The sequence below is a fragment of the Falco rusticolus genome, chromosome 9 (assembly GCF_015220075.1).
Source record: "Falco rusticolus isolate bFalRus1 chromosome 9, bFalRus1.pri, whole genome shotgun sequence".
Lineage (NCBI taxonomy): Eukaryota > Metazoa > Chordata > Aves > Falconiformes > Falconidae > Falco > Falco rusticolus.
The window spans coordinates 28,144,165-28,159,155 of NC_051195.1; the positions used below are offsets into that span (position 1 = coordinate 28,144,165).

The 14,991-nt window shown below is 37.4% G+C and overlaps 1 protein-coding gene across 2 annotated transcripts in view; it reads right to left on the minus strand.

Moving 5' to 3' along the window:
* LOC119153768 (adhesion G protein-coupled receptor A3-like) overlaps positions 1-14,991 on the minus strand; it is a 277,280-nt gene that overhangs the window by 193,148 nt on the left and 69,141 nt on the right. Inside the window, exon 1 of one of the 2 annotated variants that reach the window (XM_037400602.1) lies at positions 6,949-7,008. The exons of the other annotated variant lie outside the window; for it this stretch is intronic. The gene's annotated coding sequence lies outside the window, so the exon portion shown is untranslated. Of the gene's footprint in view, positions 1-6,948; positions 7,009-14,991 lie in introns of those variants that run through there. 2 annotated transcript variants of the gene reach the window in all.

Sequence of the window (14,991 nt, forward strand, 5' to 3'; positions counted from 1 at the left end):
CAACTCTTACATCTAATAAATGTAACTAAATTAGTAGACTATTAGACTATTCCAAGTCAGGAGTCTATTCCTGTTGACAATATTCCTCTTCTACAGTTGATCCTGAGAAACTGGTACTGTATTAGTTTTAGAGGTGCTTTGTCCTGACTAACAACACAGGAAAGATCCTTTTCATTCTAACTTGACAGCAAAAGTGATCTGCAAATTATGACCTGTCATTTCTGCCTGCGGTTGTCAAATACAACTTTCTTTTACTCTGTTTCTGAACAATTCACACACTTTTAACCACCAGTGATTTTCCCTGTATTTCTTTCCCTTTGCTTATATTGCTATCCACTGAGTTTCAAGCAGTAATTCCTGGCTTTTGTCACGTTCTGCACATTTTGTATTCATACAACTGTAATGATCTTGAAGATGTTTTTCCATTAAAATATTTACCTGGGATTATATTTAATAAAAATATGTCTTATATTCATTCCTCCCACTTTGAAATATATTTATCTTTTACACCTTAAAAGATACATGCAGTATGTTTTGCCCTTTTAAGAAGTGATGAATCCAGTACCTACTCATAAAACACCAGTACTAGACTGTGATCTAAATGCTTTTTAGCCAAAAATTTAAAAATAGCTTTTTAGGATTTTTATCCAGTAAAATGAATTATTGAATTGCGGATTATGACCATCACTTGCAATCATTCCTACTAAAAAAATCTAATAATCTTAATCTTTACTTTAGCCCTGATATGAACTGTTTAGATACTAGGATAATTAATGTAATATAAAGGTTAAAATGTCTTGATTGTATCAGAGACGTAAGTAGCACAAAGATAATGACCATTGCACCAGTAAAATATGATGGCATGGAGAAAGCTTCCAAGTATTTCAATTACATACTACATCTAATTTAAATAATTATTTAAGTACTGATCAAGTCAAATTACATCTCGTATTCCAAATGCCTCCTGCATCTCTTCATGAAGGAAACTTTCATAGACGAGGCTTTACTAGTCGTTCATAAATCAAGTTTATATTACCATATATCAATAGGACTACATTTTTCTTATTCTTTCAAAGTCTCATATAATATGACCAACCGAACAAGATCCATTTGTGGAAAATTTAGAAAGGACTTAACATTTAGTATTTTATGTTGATTTAATTGCAAAATTATATTCTTTTATTTGATATGACATTTACCATTTAGTATGCAGTTTGCATCACAGTACCTGAACTTCTCAACTGGTCGTTTGCAAAAACGTCTCTCCTCAACAGCTACTTCACTTGTCAAGAAAACCAAATCTGACCCGAGACCCTGCCATGTCTCCCTGTTATGCAAAATCACTAAAATATTTCTTCCTTTAGGAGAGATTTATTAATAGTGAAACAATGCTGTTTCAAACTAGTATTTCCTAAGTTGCCATTTTTGTTGCAAGCAATCTCAAACCTTCTCAGCTGAAACCCAGCTAATAACCCTGTGCTTCATACTGATTTCAGTTCCAGGTAACTGTGAATTAAAGTTCACTATATCTACTTGTGAACTAGCAGAATCTGACATTTTTATTAAAAGATGACTGTGAATCTCCCTAACAGATGCTCTAATGTGAAACTGGTTTATCAGGGAACAGGTCACACTGACTTTTCTAAGGTCAATACCAAGTTTTGAATTCATCCTTTTCCTGAGAACTCTGAAAATAGCTCAACAGATCAGCAACAGTTGCCAGAGAGCCCAATAAATAACACACATGTTGTTCTTTGGGAAGTCTTCCTTTTGTAGGTTATTTTCATTTAGCCAATATTTTAAAAAATTCTATTATATTTATGCAAGCACTACCAGAAAAGAATACTGGGACACAGCTAGTCAAATCACATAAAGTATTCACAAACAGGAGAGCACAGACATTTCTGAAATAAAAAGCAAGACCAGCTAATCTTTTCTTCAAATCAGTTGACCTGAACGGCAGAAATAATTTTCAACACTTTTAAATACTCAAAGCATATCAAAAGCAGAGCCACAGTTATATGTACCAGGCCACTCGAAGCACAACTGGAAAAGTGTTGGCCCAGGTCCAAAAAAGCTCTTAGGCTGACTAAAGTGAAAGTTAAGCCGAACATAGGTACTAAGTCCCAGAGTGCAATTTACAGCCCCCCCCCCCACCACCTCCTACACGTCCCAATGGCTGCAGGTGCCTCAGTCGTCACTTGGCAAGTTCCCGAAGCACAGAAGTGGTGCCACATGTGCTGCACACCTTGGAGCTGGTCTCCTACAAAAGCTCTTTCGGGATTTGCAGACAAGACCTGCCCACACCCTGGCTCTCTGTGGGGCCAGGCAGGCTAAAGGAATGCACTCGGCAAAGCCACAAAAAGAAAGCACAGCCCAGCATCCTGGAGAACGGCCAAGCGGTGAGGAAGTGTTGTCATCCATCTTTTCTACGACAACCTAGTGACTGGAGCTGGGAAAGTGAAAGACTGTTCCAGCATCGTCCTCGCCCAGAAGGGATGCATACCTACATTTAAAACACACAGGAGCCGAAGAAACAGACAGGGGTCTCTGTTCCCTAAAACAGTATTACTGTATTTTATCAAATGAATGTTTACAGCAAAACCCATTTTCTCCTTGTGAATAAAATACCCGTGACACTTGACCACTTCTGGGGTTTTTTTTTTTCTTTCTGGTCCCATAAATCTTAAACTCTTGACTGCATATTGGCACAGGTCCACTTCAGCAAGACCTACATTCTGGTTAAGGCCTTTCCCAAAGAGGTAGCAAATGTGTAGTGTGCTTAGACTGAACCTGAGTCCTCTTCCCAAGCAGATCCTCCAGCCAGCAGGCTAGTATAGAAAGAACAAAAGCACAATGACCAGGTTACCAAAGAAAATATGGAGTCAGTTATGCCTGTGAAGAAGAATGGCTTCAGAAGAATTATTAGGTTGCAAATCCCTGTCCCACAAAGTATTCCAGCTTAGGGCTGCACAGGAAAGAGTCATCAGGCTTCAGCATTTCCCTCAGCACTTGGTGCCTGTTTAGTCCTTCAGCATGGTGGCTGGCTGGATTCTCTTACACAGCTGACTCTCCCCATCCACTGGATAAAGAGCTCAGGCCTCCAAAGAATAGATGAGAATTACATTTTGAAAGCTAAATATCTGTGTTATGCATGACAGTGCTGAGAACCACTAAGCCTACTATATCTTATGGATGATGGGAGCCTTAGTGACTTCCTCAGCTAGCAAGCTGCTAAATTTTCTGTTTAAGGACTATATGTATTATGTACTACCCATTTGGCTGGGGTTTAGTTTGTTTTTAGCTGTTTTCAGATGGCTTCGAAATAGGCCAAGACCAGAATCAACTTTCTTTTCAATCCAGCAAGCAAAGACCAGACAAGACAGCAGGAGCAACCCAGAGCAAAGAGCATAATTAATGTGACACATGCTCCCTTCCAAAGTGGAGAGCTGAGGTGCACATTGGGGATTGCAGCTCAAATCTCTAAGAAGTAATGACAAAGTGCAATACCCCTAAGAAATACTGCAGGCAATACTTTGAAAACCAATCATCCTTTTTAATTTCAAAAAAGACGTGGAGCATACAGCTAAATAAGATTTTGCATTTCCTTTCCAATATAGGAATTTTAAAAAGGGTTAATGCTGGAGAACAGTGTTTTCCTGTGGAACATTATATACTGTGCACATATTCCACTCTTATCCCTTCCCCTCTGCTGATAAGTGGTGGGAAAGGGCAACTCAGAAAAAAGTCATCCCATATCTGTCTCCCACTCAGCACACACTAACCCAGTTCTCCAAAATCTCATCACAGTGTTCAGCTCATTAAATTCAGCTGAAGGATGAGAACTGGGCTGCACCACCAAATGCACACTGTTTGTGTTTACCAGCAAGAACACTGCATGCAGTGTTGCTTACAACACACCCCGTAATACGAAAGCATTCTTGTTGGCAGCTTTGACAATTTATCTATTCATATCAAAGTGAAACAGAGGCTGCTTTAAAACTGTTGCTCCCTGTCCTAATGGGAAAAGAAGAATATTAAAATCTATCACAGTGAAATCTCTGTTGCCATCAAAAGGTCGTTGATCCAACAGACAAACAACCTAGTGTTAATGATTTAACAAAACATTTTTCACACAGATTACATGCTCATCCATCAATATATAATATTTTTCACATCAAGAAAATAAAGATAATTTTCTTTTAAAATGCCAATTGCAAAGAATTGTGTGCAAATCAAATACAATGCTGAAGTAATTATGCTTTTACCTACAGAAACAAATTAAAAACACAATTAAAAAAAAAAAATGTTGCTGCTGTTTGGAAGTAGACTCATTAATGGGAGAACTGTCCTAAAAAGAGAACAATGCTGTCATACAATTTGTTCAGCAGCCTCTTGATTTGACTAGAGCTATATGCAGGCAAATGTATAGGCCTGGATTTCTTCACTCCCTTGTCTCTTTTTTGAGCACATACATGCATGAGGGAGAGAAGCTCAGAGGCTGATCTTGACTTCATGAAACTAAGTAGACCACCACATTCCTGCCAAATTGTATATGACAAAATAAACATTACACATTATTTCAACCATTCTAAATTTAAAAGAAATGAAACTCACACAATAACAAAACTATGAAAAGCAGTTAAGACTGCTTAACTTACTTTGAAAATAAGTTTTTTTCAGCTCAAGAAAGGTATGTTAATAGTTTGACTCTGAAATTGTCAGCAGAGTAAAAAAAAGCACATGCATGTATTACTGAACATACAGAACCACAAAATGAGAGGCTTATTTTTTTCTTGAACTGGAAGCCTCAAAACAAAATATCCCCCCCCATTTTCTAAAAATAAAAAAAGGTGTATTTATAAATGTGTGTTAATAACATAATAACCTCAAATGCAAGTTCCATATTATTTTAACATTACATTGACAGTATCCTGCACAATTTCTGGTAACTTACAATATACTATATTATTTTCAAGAAATTAAAATGTAAATGCTATATCAAAACATGTACAGTTAACGTGAAAGCGATAATGGAAATATTTGTGTGCAGCCTTCAAAAATATTTTGCAGATTAAAAGTCAAAATTTACAAGTTAAAATTCAGCACAACACATCATCATCAGACAAATTTAGCAGTTTTAGTTGCACCATGTACGTATTCCTCCATAACTGATGATGACAACACACTTGTTTATTATGTATGAAATAAGATTTATGGTGTATTTAAGTATTCATTTTATTGGTTTAAGTCATTTAGTTTTATTACTTTATTTAAGTGCCAAGTTGGTGACTGCAGCTATTAAAAAATTGTGAGTGTTGAAAACATTGACAGCTAGGTGAGGTTCTTCTTTTTTGTTCTGTTTTAAACGAGAGCTCCTCTCGTGTAGAGTAGAGCTAAATAGATTCAAAGTTAGAACGACTGTATGTAACGTAGGGGTGATTGATCCAAAACAAAATTACATAGGTGATACAAATATAAAATAATTCCCTGACATACTACCTACAAGTGCAGAGAGCAACAGAATTAGTAATTAAAGTTATTTTCATACAACAGTAGATTTTAAGTATGAACTGAACAGTGCATGCATTTCAGTGGGTGATCTAAATTGTGTCATGGCAAGATCTTAGAAATAACACATTTCTACCTGTGATTTATTTCCTACCTTTGTAATTTGATTGTATCTTACATGTGGGTCTTTTTCAGGGGTATAGTACTGCAATTCATTTAGAAACTTTTGTTGGCATTTGGAGTAAGCTGTTACTCTAGATTTACTAACAGGTTGGGGTAGTACTAGTCTTGTACAAGTTAGCCACTTAAAATCACACGGCTACGCATGACTAAGCATTGCTACATTCTACTAAGCCGACAGATCTGGCCTTTTACATATTAGATAAAATACAGAGGCTGATGTCCAGAATAATTTCAGCAGCTGCACCAGTAAGATTTTACCTAGAACTATTCTTGCACTTCGTATACTTTTTACTGAACGACTTTTTTCCAGGAACAGCACCAACAACAAGAATAATAGATTTTATATTTCTCTTACAGAAGACTCCAGAAGGTCCCAGTCACGGCTGGAGCTCTTTTGTGCTGTGCAAACACATTTTTTCCCAATTTGTATACATATAGAATGACTGGACATAAGTTCACCCATATACAATTGTTTGCAGGATAAGCCACAGATGTTATATTGCCTGCCCTAAAGAGATCAGAATAAAATTCACTGGCGTTTTGTCACTGACCCCTGAGAGACCAGAATGAAGTAAAATCTTGTCTTACAACTTAGTTCAAATGCAACAGAAATACAAAGTATCAGTTGAAATAAAACTTAAATAAAACATGATTTAAACAAAATAAATTGCCCCAGATTGCTCTGAAGCTGGGGACTGTTCATTTTAAGTTAATTCTATAACTGTTTCCCTGGGCACAGACTCTTCATGATACTGACTCTACTAAAAAGCTCCTTCCCAACCAATCTGTTTGGTTCAACTTAGCTAATGTTTTTGTGACACCAGTATTTAAAGATCTGCATAAGATTTATAGGCTACCACAGCGTGAACTCTTGCCAGTAAAGTCTTCATTACTTTCAGAAAAACATGGAATGTGATGACCATGTTTATTGTTATAACCTTTTTTCTTTTGAACTAATCAAATACAGCTTAAACAATTCACTGGAAAGACAAAATATTCATAAAAGCTCCGCAAGACAGTAATTATTGAAGGAAATATCAGAAATCTGCAGCCTTCCCAGTAGCAGAAAAAGCCTGTCCCATTTCTGGAAAAAAAAACCAAACAAAAAACAACCAAACAATAACCCAAAACAAAACCAACCCCACAACCCCCACCCTAAAAAAAAAAAAACAACCCACCAACCAATCTGGCATAGACCAACATTTTTGGCGTTTATAAATGTCCACAGTGTCACCCAGAAAACAGATAACTTACTGTATAATGTATAAAATCCTTAGTCCAGCTGGTCCATTTTTTCTAAACTTTAAAAAACATTTCCAAAAATACAAAGCATTTTTAATGGATTTCAATGGTCTCTTTCTTCTTTTACATAAAATCACTCAGAAGAAGGATGTTTTCTTAAAAACAATCTGCTATCCAGGTCCACCCTCCCAGGCATGTCCCTTGGAACTGTTCCAAAACTATCCCCAAAGCACTGGCGTTTCAGCAACTGGAATGACAACTTCTTTTTAATTGTTTGAGATCCTGCAGGCTTCTATCTGAGAACAAAGCGTGCACATAAAGCACATTCTATGGCCATGATTCAAGTTCTTTTGAAAATAAATGATATATTGAAATAATGCTATGTTATATAAAGCAGCCTCACTGACACTGGATGCTCAGCGTTACACCAAATCATAGCCAAGTTCATTTCCCACTCATGCAATTGGACATACTAGAAGCACAATAAAGCTTACATAAAGCAATTTTTTCATTATGTGGAACCTAAAGTATTCACTTGAAGTTTGAAGGGACTTTACCGTGAAGAAGCAAAGATGAAGTCTGTTTAGCAACAGACAAATAAAATATTGAATCCAACACAAAAGTCTATTTGATGGTTGGTAGTGATACATTTTAATATGACAAGAACAAGGGAGTATCTAATGAAGTTCAAAAGCAATATATTTAGAGCTGACAGAAGGAAGTACTCTAACACAATATGTAATTAACCTACAGTGTCATTACCAAAATATATCATTGAGGTCAAGAGCTTAGTAGGACTCACTAAAAGAACTAGGAAAGATATGCCTAATGAGAACATTCACATACACATCAGACAGTACTTCTGAGGACATATTATAAAAAGAGAAAGTTTCTTGCATGATTTTTTTTTATTATTTAAAAAGTAATTGCCTTTTCTGAAGATTTGATAATCTCATCATACATCTGAGCTGAAATCCTGACTCAACAACGTGGGTAACAGAGCCACTAACTGCAGTGGAGTAGGATGCTCATCTCTAGCACTGGCAAGGGGCAAAATATTGGAGAAAGTGCACAAACACTCTGGTTTACAGCATGATGATTTAAATTATTCTAATTAAACCAGTAAAAGCCATAATGCAAATGCTTTTTGAGCACTTCAAAATTGCTTAAGTACATGTGGCTTTGTTGGTAAATTATAGAATCAAGCTAAACAAATTTAAATGATCTCTAAATGAAATTAGGTTTGTGTATTCATAAAGACACAGCATTTCTTCCACATAGCCCTTCAACAGCAGTACTGAGGTACATCTCTTCCCTCACTTATCCCTTCTTAGTTCTTATATCTATCAATCTGTCAATTATTAATACTTTTCAGAGGCCAAATGGCTCAGCTATAACGTAAACTTGGTGACAATTGATTTTGTAATTTAATGCAAGGGTTCAGGCTGTTGCTTTTTTTTCCTTTTTTCTCAGAGTTGGCATGCATTTCCCAGGCAATATAGAGAACATCACATTTATTAAATTAAGCCTTCAGCTTTCAGAAGACTTTACAAAAGGTTATATTTGTCATCTTCAGTGTTTATTTTACTATGAAACCAACACATTCAGCAATAAGTCAGATTTATTGTGAAAATAAACACATTAGAACCTTATAAATAGCTGTTAGAAAAGTTCCGTATGGTCTGCCAAAAGCTCCAAATGATTGGTTCATGAACTTTTCCTCTGCATGGTCTAATGGCTTGAAAAAATTGTTTATTTTTGACTGGTTATGAATAGATGAGGATTGTATTTCATCTACAGTCTTTATTAAAGTACCAGGATTTAGAAGAAATCCAAACTTTTAAGAAACACACATTAAAAAAATAAACTGTTGACAGCAGATATACATATTGGAATGGCAAAGTGGAGTGCTACTTTAAAGTTGCATTACACAATGAGTTTCTCAATTCACCTGATTACATCTCCTAAAAAGAAAAAAATAAATCATTGCTCAAAGATACTGTAAGACTTTAACAGTTTATCTAAATGCTTATAGCAATTGCCACAGCACGGGTTAATGCAAGGAACTGTCTGCTTCATCACGAAGGATCTTACATCGCCTTATACTTGCAGCAAACATGCTTTATCAAGCGTAGGAGTCTTTTGGTGAGAGGCTGGACACATATCTAGCTGCACATGATCCCTGCATCCTTTGGTATGCAATGCCCTCACAAATTGGCTCCCTGGGAATGACAATGCTTTCCCCAGCGTCAAGGAATCGGCTCTGATTTCCAAATCACTCAGACCTTTTCAGATCTTTCCAGCACACAGGCTGCACACAGAGGCCAAGATGCTACCTCCTAAAACCTGTATGGAGAATTGTTCCTCTAAAACGCAGCCATCTTTCTATAACTGTGCTGAAAGATCAAAGTCCTCATCTTCAAACCTTATAAGAACATCTGCAAAATTATATTCCATTGTTTTTCTGAGTATGAAACCAGCTGTCACTACTTTAATAAAAAGCATATTTGGGTGGACAGTGTATTAGGGAAAGGTTTCTCAGTAGCGCTAACTAATACAGTAATAACAGGGAGGGCCAGGAAACATTTTTATTTCATGAAAATTGGAGGCTTAGTATTACTTTCTCATTCAACACTAGAAAAAGAAATCAGTTTCTCAATGTTTTTTGAAGGAAAGAGGAGATGGAGAACAGCTGAGAGCCCAGCAGGCAGGACATGCCTTGTGACAGGGAAGGGCCACCGCTGCCCAGTGTGGAACAAACGTTCAGATCCAGCGCTTTCCTGATCCTAGGCAAATGCCTTGTCAGTTTTAATTCACAGAAGTTTTCCTTTTTGTATGTATAAAATCAACACTACCTGCGTCGGACTGGTTCAAGAGAAAACACTGCCAAGGCACTTCCCTCGGTTACCACAGTGAGGCCCATGGACCGCCTGTAATCCCAGCCACCCCTCCCACTGAAAGTGTCACCAATGCATTTATACAAAAATTTTCAGTTTTGAATTAGAGAAAATACCCTTCCCCCAGTTTTGAAAGTAAATGTAGGACTCTAATGTCACCCGATACCCATAAGAAATTAGATGACATTCCAACTATGGAAGAAACCATCCAGCAGAATTCCTCTTAAGTGAGCAGAATTACCTCCTAAGTAAAAATTTTTTGGTTTGGGTTTGTTGGGGTTTTTTTTGTTTGTTTAGTTACTTTTACATGGTAGAGCAGATGTACCACATTTTGTATTAGTTTCTGCTTGAATGAATAATGGAGACATGAGCACTTGTATAAACAAGGAAAGGTATTTAATGAACATATTGTACATACTAAAGAGGCTGCTTTCTGCTGGAAGAGTGCAGAATGCATTCTTCCAAGTGCATGAAAATCCCATATTAATGATGCATGAGTTTTCTATGAACTGGGCCAGGCATAAACTGTCAAATGGATTTAAAACACTGAATCAAATCTGATAATTGCTCATTTCAACACTAAAAAAAAGAAAAAAAAAAAAAAAGAAAAAAATCCACCCCCTCATGGAAGACAGAAAATGTCTAAAATTACAGCATTTTTTTTACATAGTTTTTCATTAAAGATCATTTGTTTGTATCTCTATTTTGAAAATTCAAGCCTGCTGGTCCCAGATGAACGTGTTCCGCTAGAACTGCAATTTGTTTCATTGTGGTTTTATTCATTTTCATTCTCTTCATGAGCAACAGTGACATTTGAAAAACCAAAAGAAAAGGACAGTGTAGTTGGAACCTCCTATTTACAACGTATTTATAGCATTTGGCACGTTGGACACAGTTTTCTGAAAGATATTATTAGACTTGTCAGTGAGTGTCCTGCCGCTTTTTCAGGACTCTGTGGGTTCAATCTATGAAGGCAAGTGCTGATGCTTTAAATGTTTGGCTGCAGTCAGAGCCTCGAGTGAAGCATTTCAGCTTCCTACGCAATAGGAGCACAAGTGCTACCAGCCAGGATGAGAATGAAAGTCCATCCAGCTGAGTCCCATATCCAGCTGTGGCCAGTAGCGGAAACTCACAATAAATACTTATGAGGAACAGTGACGCTTCCCTCATGTGCTCCCAGCTTTGAGCTGGGTGCACCACATGTATTTCATCATCATTTAGTCATTGAGAGGATACAGCAGGCTGTCTTAATTCCTGACATTGAAGTTTTCCACTCTAGAATTAAACAACTCTTCATCAAATTGAAACATAAATTAGTCACAGTTGTAATGGTGATGCATTCAACAGCATTTCCTGACTTGGACACAACCACAAATTGAAGTCTAAAGGTTCAAATTGCCATGGTCATGCAAAAGAGTTCCTTTAAAATTCCTCTAAAATCAGGAAAAAAACACCCCTCACACATAACTCAGCAATATTTCATTGCCTTTTTTTTTTAAACACAGTATGTGACAAGCCCATTTACACCCCAGCAGACGCTCCACCAATTGGCTGAACAGCTCCATATTTCATTAGTACAGCTCCCTATTCCATTTTAAGTTTTCAAAGGAGGTTCTTACAGAATTTGCAATTTGTACATTTTTTTCTATCTGCCAAGATTTCATTGTACACAGTTGAAACTTCAAAATTAAACCTAGGCCTAATCTGCTGGTTAAAAAAAAAATGGAAAAAACCCAAGCAAAATGTTGCTACATATCGCCAAACAATCTGCATACCCAAATAAGAAAGCACCACCAAAAATATGTAGAATAGAATCATAGAATTGGTTAGGTTTGAAAAGATCTTTAAAATCATCAAGGCCAGCCATTAATCCAGGACTGCCAAGTCCATCACTACACCATGTCCCTAAGCACCACATCTACATGTTCTTTAAACACTCCCAGGGGTGGCGATTCCACCGTGTCCTTGGGCAGCCTGTTCCAATGCTTGACCACCCTTTCGGTGAAGAAATTTTTCCTAATACCCAATCTAAACCTCCTCTGGTGCAGCTTGAGGCCATTTCCTCTTGTCCCGTCACTTGTTATCTGGGAGAAGAGACCGACCCCCCCCCCGCCTGCAGCCCCTGTCAGGCAGCTGTAGAGAGCGATAAGGTCCCCCCTGAGCTGCCTTTTCTCCACATTAAACAAGCCCAGATCCCTCCACCTGCTCCTTATAAGACTCATGCTCCAGACCCTTCACCAGCTCCATTGTCCGTCTCTGGACACCCTCCAGCACCTCAATGCCCCTCCTGCAGTGAGGGCCCAATACTGAACACAGGATTCGAGGTACGGCCCCACCAGCACCGAGTACAGGGGCACCATCACTGCCCTAGTGCTGCTGGCCACGCTCTTTCTGATACAGGCCAGGATGCTGTTGGCCTTCTTGGCCACCTGGTCATGGCGCTGGCTCATGTTCAGTTTGCTTGTCAGCCAGTGCCCCCATGTCCTTTTCTGCCCAGCAGCTTCCCAGCCACCCTTCCCCGAGCCTGTAGCGCTGCATGGGGTTGTTGTGACCCAAGTGCTGTTTCTGATACAGGCCAGGATGCTGTTGGCCTTCTTGGCCACCTGGTCATGGCGCTGGCTCATGTTCAGCCTGCCATCAACCAGCACTCCCAGGTTCTTTTCCACCAGGCAGCTTTCCAGCCACTATATATATACCATAGGAGCTGCTACTGAATGTAAATATAACTATAAAAATGGAAAATAAATAAAAAGTTTTTAGACTCGTAAATATATTCTTAAGATGAAAAACTATTACCTAGCTGCTTGACCAAACAGGTCAGCGAGGTGATAATTTCCCTTACCCATCAGTTACGACAGGACTGAAAACATTTCATGGATATTCTCAACCAAGTTGCATATTTATGTAAGACAAAAGACAAGTGAAAATACGAGTTTTTAAACACAGGAGCTATAAATACATGATGTGACTGACATTACTCAGCCATATAAATTCATAAAACTCAGGTTCTGATTCCTTTTTATTTTCTTTTCCCAAAAAAAAATCTGTTCAAACAAAAATCTCACAAAAGAAAGCTCTTGTATCTCACTTTAACAGACAGAAAAGTTAGTAGGATAGAAAAGTCTTTAAATTAATGTCTTGGGTTTGATGCTTGTACATAACAAACTTGCACAAGGTTTGGGAAAACTTACCCTTATCTAATACAACACATGATGAGGAAACAAGCAACCAGAGACCCCAGCCCACCAACACCCCCTTTATGATTTCTCTTGCACAAGATTTTCTGCTTCTTCCTAACTCTATTGATCATTATTTTTCTACAGAGACTTGTGCATCTATTTTTAAATCTATAAATATGAAGTATTTGAACAGCAGCCCTGTAACAGTTATTACTGTGCCCTACAAACAGAAGCAAATAGGTTCATTGCAGTAATCAAAGGGCAGCAAATATTCTTCATTTAATTCAGATGTTTTATTGGAAAGAGTAGGCTTCAGTGCCTCAGTCATGCAGCAGCGATGTCTAGAGAACAAATTGCTAGAGGCCAATTAATTAAGCAGTTACGAGGGGACAACACAATCTTTTATCTTCCAGTTTATAATTATTTTTAAAAAGAATGAATAATAATATAATTATGTACAAATATATAGAAAATATGATCAATTATACATACTTTACCATAACAGAAGAGAATTGCTGTCTTTCATAGCCAATTATGGGCTTTCAGCTGAGAGACCATCACCATTAACTGAATCCAATTTCACATTGATAAAATTGATCCTATTAAAATAAACCCACTGGCACAAAAGACAGCTTGAACTGTTTCCTTCCAATCAACCATAAGGGAAAGGGAAAGGGGGCTCAATCTATTTCTACTTTAATCAATAAGCTCTTTAAATGGCATCCAGTGTGTTCCTCACCAACACTGCCCTCTGAAGAACCATTCTTCAGTTTTACTCAACCAGAGACCAAAAGCAAGCCACTCACTCTCTTTTACCACACAGACCCTGTGTGCCTTTTCTGTGCACCATTCACTTAGACCTCACCTTAGCAAGCTGTGGGTGCAGACCCCACCAGGACCAGAAGGTGGATTTCTCCACTGCTCCCTAAAGTGGCTCTGCCTAGGGGAGCGCAGTTTAAGGCTTGGACCATGAGTGCAGTACACCTAAGTGCAGCACATCACTTTCAAGAACTAACTGCCTAAAACAAAAGTCTACGCTATCGAACAAATCAAAGAGTTTTATATATGCATAGCTTCTCAATTCTACTTAATTAACCAACCAGGCTATTCTACAATGTAAAACTGAAAATTTACACAGCAACTTTGACATACATCTATTGAATAGTTACTGGGTGTTTTCATAGTAAAAAATACTAAAAAGTACCAAAAGTATTCAAAGTACTGTGGTTCCAGGCATTTTTGTAGGCTTTCATAAAAGAGAGGGTTACACCCCGCAGACCTCTGAAATTTGTACAGATGTTCTTACTTCTTTCTATTTAATCAAGCCATGCCTATTACTTAGCAGAAAAGATAATTTGGGAGAAAGTATTTTCATGCCTTAATCACATTAGCTGAGTTCCAAATGAATTGCTACCTTTAGGCATTACTTTTAGTCACTGGCAACAGAGTTCCTTAGCTTGCTTTCTTTTTCTAACATGATCCAATCTCATTCATAAAAATATTCATTTATGAACAAAATCCATAAATAATCAGAATAAATAAAAAATATAACATAAAGCACTGATGCTAGATAATTTTTATAAATACATGTAAATCTCTACAAAGTTAAATACAAACCTTAAAATAAAGACTGGATATATGACATCTAATGTACTGTCTACCATCACAGATAGTGACACAGATATATCACCCTATTCACAGATATTTACAAATGTTACTGCAATTTTCTAACTTGATGGTGTTTCTCTGCTTTTATGTGGACTTAATCTTCTATATAGTGTACTTTTTCATAGTGTAATTATTTTTATATGCCTTTTTCTCATCAAAAAGTCTTTTTCATTTAAATATACTAAGACAGTATTTCTTTGGCCCTCTGAACACTGATGCCATGCACAGAATTAAGTGACTCATTTAGGATTCTACTAAAACTACTAATCAAAATAAAACACTGGTAAAGGCTTCTCCATTAACTCCTGTTC